This window comes from Silene latifolia, unplaced genomic scaffold (assembly GCF_048544455.1).
Source record: "Silene latifolia isolate original U9 population unplaced genomic scaffold, ASM4854445v1 scaffold_88, whole genome shotgun sequence".
NCBI classification, from domain to species: Eukaryota; Viridiplantae; Streptophyta; class Magnoliopsida; order Caryophyllales; family Caryophyllaceae; genus Silene; species Silene latifolia.
The window spans coordinates 2,573,815-2,579,605 of NW_027413793.1; positions in this window are offsets into that span (position 1 = coordinate 2,573,815).

A 5,791-nucleotide genomic window follows, 5' to 3' on the forward strand; every position below is an offset into this window, starting at 1 on the left:
AGAGCGACCCTGCGACCGTGTGGTGAGCTCGTGGTCGGGAGTACCCGGGTCACACACCTAGCGGGGAAGGATTCTGGGCTTGGCTGCGGTCAAGTTGGAGGCACAACGAGGACGTTGTGTTCTTTAAGTGGGGGAGATTGTAACATCCCAAGTTATTGAGAGTAAGGTTGTCCCACATCGGGGAATTGAGGAGGTTGTGATATGTTTATAAGGGATTCCACACACCACTTAGTAACAAGGCCTTGTGCTTTTGGGCTTAAGTGACGACAATTAATGGGCCCAAAAGTGCACACCCGTCTTATTGGGGTTGTGTTACGACGGTGGCGGGTCGGGTTGTTATACCGTGCCCAAGTTAATGTGAATTTGGATCATGGACACATTTATTTGAAATTTGGATTGACCTCAACGGAAGTATTCGTGACCGTAGTCGCATGTGTTCCGGGCTATAGATAAATATTAGAGTAATTTTATCGACCAAGAGTTCTAAAAGTAGAATCGATTAAAGAGTTAATCCACCGAGTTATATTGATAAGGGTTTCATCGGCTACCCCGTGCCCAAGTTAATATGAATTTGGGTCTTGGAATCATTTATCATAGTTGGGTAGAGGTCACTATATAAATGCTTTACTTGTTATTTACAAGTATTAATAAAACGATAAATGTTAAGTTTTCCACTATTCCGTTATCATATTGTTCTATTTCTTTACCACAATTCATATACGATATCATTTCGATTTTTGATTCAAATCTCCATTAAAACATCGTAACTAAAGACAAAATATGAATTTGCTTCTAAAACCTCATATGAACCATTGCTAAGGATCTCTTGTGAAGAGTATAGATAAAAGTTATTCATTATCAAACAGGTTTTTGATTCTTGACTAACACATCCACTTACAATGGATTGTTTCTCACATGCTTAATTGAGTTAAGTACCTTGAAACGATAAATTGTTTCCGTAATTAGATTTGTTAGAAATCGTAATTGACCAAAATAACGCAACCACTTCAATGAAAGTTTTAAGACTAAAACGATTGAATTGAAGAGTAGTCTTCATAAGATTCAACTTTGCTTCTCTAAGTAAAGATTCTTTTAAATGAGTGGGAGCATTCTCTTAAACCGTTAAGAAAAGGATAACGTTTTAAAGAAGTAAAATTAGAATGGAATTGATACAAGGTAATGTTAAAAGTAAAGTTATTGAGAATAACGATACTAAACCTATCAATCCCGACCGATAAAGTTTCCATTGTCTTAATTGTTGGACGCTAGAAAGGAAACTACCCCAAATTATTGAAGAATCAACAAGTTAGTTGTGGGACATCTAATGGGACCTTCTTCTTTAAATGTTTATTTGATTAACATAAATTTTGCTAATACTACTTCGTCAATATTAGAAACCGATGGTGGTTTTCATCATTGTATTTGATACATAGAATGATTAGAATATGATGACTAGCAACAATGATGTTGAGATATAGAGTAATTGTGTACTCAATCTAGCTTTTGGGTTTAAAGTTGTACTTAATTGTGACTATTAAGTACATAAACTCTAAATAAGAATATAAACTTGTTAAGATACAAAAGAGGTTTCACTTTTGTGACCCTATACACCATGATTTGATGTATGGCTAGCCCATTATCAAGGTGATTATATTCTAAACAAAACTAGAATGATATATCATGTAAATGATGCAAGACTCAAATTGGTAACCCAATATTAAACCTTAAATTCTCGAATGATGAACGCAAAGAGTTATCAAGTACTCTTGAAACCATTAGATCTTATGGTATATGCGTATCTTGTATTCAAAGCAAGATATCTCGTACCTTTTTGGTTGAAAAGGAGATCGGGGTTGTAAATCATTGATCCAAAATAGGTTGATCATTTTCTTTTACCAACGATTTAAGTTGACGCTAATGTGTTCACTTAATAAGGTAAATAGAGAAATCTTTGAAGAAGTTCAAAGAGTTCAAGGAATCACGATTTAGTCGTGATGGGTGATACGTGCATTTTATATAGTCTTTTTAGCCTATTTTACGCACGTATTTCTATGCTTTTATCGTAGTTTTATGCTACGAAATGCCCCGAATATGCTACTTTGGTGTATTTTGTCTTATTTGCAGGAATGAGCCATAAAGTAGCGAAATCAAGCCTTTTACCATCCGTTTAGCATGCATTTGGAGGAAGAGATGATTTGGAACGGGAAATATTGCTGTCTTGGGATGCGTGAAGGTGTTTTGGGAGCTAAAAGGACAAGTTAAGGGCAAACTAACGAGAATTGTAGCTGCTGAAGTCAAGACCCACCTGATCGAGTAGTTTTCCGCTCGATCGAGTGGTTTTAGGTTGAATAAGCAGTCGATCGAGTTGCTTCCTTAGTCGATCGACCAGTCCCTTATGTGTAATCAGTCGATCGAGCACTCTACTTGGTCGATCGAGCTGTTTTCTGGCTGAGTTTGCTCGATCGATTGGTTCCCTTACTCGATCGAGTGGATTTTGCTACTGGCTGGGCTTTTTAAGCTTTAATTCGTTAATTAGGTTTAACCCTACTCTTAATTTCTTATAAATAGGAGTTAGGGATGTCATTTGTAATCATCCAATAACCCGAGGAAGGATCACGTTACTCCTTTCCCCTTCTTTTAAACACTGTTACTTCGTTCTCTTATTTCCGGATCGCTTAATTTCAGTAATTCTTCTTCCTTTACTCACTTTTAATGCTTATTTCTTCTTTATTTATTGTTCTTGCTTAGTTTATCATGAGTAGCTAATTTCCCGTAGTATGTTAGGATTAGGGAAGCCGTGGTAGCAATGCTTTAACTGTTTTAAATAGATTAGTCTTGCGATAGAATTGTATTAGGCAATTTAATTGTTATCAGGTCGAATGAGTGACATGCAGGAGACCAATAATTTTAGTTAACCCCGACCTAGATCGAAAGATTGGAAGGGAAGGCTTGCTTAATTACAATAGGGTATTGCAGTGAGGGCGAAAGTTAAGCTGTTTACACTCTAGGGCGGTTTAAGGACCGAAAGGTGACGACCATAGCTCTTCTTATCAATAGTCTAATCGCCTTAATATTCATGATAGTATAAGATCCGATAGCTGCCACGGTGGACCGACTCTTAGCATACTCCCTTCTCTCTTACTGTTGATTTCTCCTTTTATTTTCCTTTGCTTAGTTTTTAGTTTAGTTATTTCACAATCAATTAAACCCCCACACTGTGACACCCTGACAGAACGAATTAGACAGATATTTAGCAACTTAGCCTCCCTGTGGAGATCGACCCTACTTACCGCTGACTTCTGTTAGTAGTAATTTAGGTATTTATTTTTGGTGTAAAAACGACCGGATCAATGGGATTATCAAAGTTAAGACTTTGATATAAGCCAAATGAAATGTGATATAGTATCAGAAGCTAATCTCTCTTAACACACATTATGGGATAATGTGTGGTTGAATAAGAAATCAAACGCTATTCGATATGGTTTGGACTTCAATCAAGTTACTTTGAGTTACTTGATCCTTTTGGGGATTTTATCATTTTGTCAAAATTATTTTTCCATTAAATCTAAAACGAATCATATGAGATATGAAATGATAGGGTACCATGCTTGTAAGTTTTCACAAGAAACAAATGCTCATTTTTCCTTATTATAATCACGAGTACAACGGGTTTGTGGCTCGTGAAGCTGTCTTTCTAAAATACAAGTTTATTTCTAGAAGACAGGGTGGGAGAAATTATTCAAAGAGCCACAAAGAATGTTATGTTGCAAGAAACTGGTCTTTCTTGGCTACATGAGACGTTTTGTGTAAAACGTTGTTTCTTCAAAACCTAGGAGGTTAAAGTTTTCACTTGTTGAAGATGATGAATTCATGTTACTTTTAAGAAAGTAAAGAGCTTACAACTTACAAAGAAATTGTTTGATTCAAGTTGATTATTTCTGGAAAGTAATGAACATATGACTTACATGAGAGTGTTTAAGTCACAACTCAATATAAGGCTTAGAGCCATGAAAATCCAAAATAAAAGGCTTGATTAGTGACAAAGGGTTTTGCACTAATAAAGAGAGATTTCAAAGCTTGATTGGTGGCAAAGGGTTTTGCACTGGTTGAAATGCTTAAGTCTATTTGGATCTTCTTAGGGATTGTGTTTCATTATGATGATATACATATAGCAAGTGAATCTAAAACCCACTTCTTCAATTAGAAGGAATGTATTCAATACATGTCTTGAGTTTTGTAGATTCTTGCAATCCTAAGATAATGTGAAACTTAAGAGAGGGTCTTAAGTAGGACATCAATGAGTTGGAATCAATGTTTTGATCATGTTATAAAACTTTTCTCGATAAGTCGAGAAATTGTGTTTATACATGGAGTTTAGTGGGAGTTACGGAAATTTTAATTAGTCTAATATATGGATGACATATTGATCATTGGGAATGATTTAAGACTTGGAGTAATATAATACATCTTTAATATCCAGATTTATGTAGATAAATCCACATGATATTAGCGTCAAATAAGAAGTCTTGTGTTGATAAGATTCATGACTAGTTCAATAAAGTTGAACATATTTGATTGATTCCATTTGCTTCCGCTGCCGGATCAATTAAATGAGTAATGATGTATAACACTTCATATACTTTGAGTATGATGAATTGTTTCAAATCAAATTTAAGTAATAGTTACCAAGTAAGCCATAAAGATTACCCTTAAGTGCTTGCAGAAGCATTAAGGATGTAAAGCAAAGTGTTTTTGATGCAATTTTGTGTAAGGGTGTTAGACTAATGACAATTGACAATTGAGATTGCGCATGGTTTCCGACAAAACCATAATCAAAACACATTAGGATGGTTAAGATACCATTGTGGCTATGTTATTTAAGAAATAGATTTTCTATAATCGTTCTAGGCAATAAAGAACAATGAGAAATATTTACAACGGAAATTGAGTACACTTGCAATCATGAGATGTGTAAGAAGGATGAGTCCCGCACACTGTGAAAACAGTGGGAGCCATTCTAAGGCTAGAAGGCCTATGTCTTGATTGGATCTCGACACGTACTCAGAAAGTTTTGTAATGCAAATGTATACATTACAAAGGAAAACGAGTATGTAGTAAGGTTGAGTAAGGTACAAGAAGTTGATAAAACCTACTAACCAAAGCCTTCTCATAGGCTTAACGTGATGAGTCATATCATTTCAATTGAATTGAAATGAACAACTACATACAAGATCAAATTAGATTATACAATATGAAATAGTAATCAGGCATTGACTATTCATATGTGATAATCACATTTGTCCTTCGAGTTTTTAAAATCCAAAAACTCCTTTTATACTTTGTTACATCCAAACGGGTTGTAGAGACAATTGAACCCCGTTAAAGTGAACTCGGATTAACATAGTATTCGCCCATAGTCACTTATATGAGGCGACGTCTCGAAGTGACTAGAGTGTGATGCGATTGATGGCAAGTTTAGTGCCATACAGTCATGTGTGATGACTAGTCAATCACATAGGCAGACTGTTAGGAACACTTTGTCGGGCAGTGACCGCTTATAGAGTTCTGGAAATTTATATAGCCTGATCGTGGCGAGAGCTACTATAGTGTTCTAATGAGTCGATTCGTTTGACTAAAGACTGTTCGCCTAAGATGGCACAGTTTCAGATTAGCTTTGATTTATGTTACTACGACCTTCGTAAATGGGGTCAAATGGGCATATTTTGGGTTATGATGGCCTGTGACTAGTCGAAGGGAATAAGTGCGATAGGAATTGTCACCCCCTTGTCAG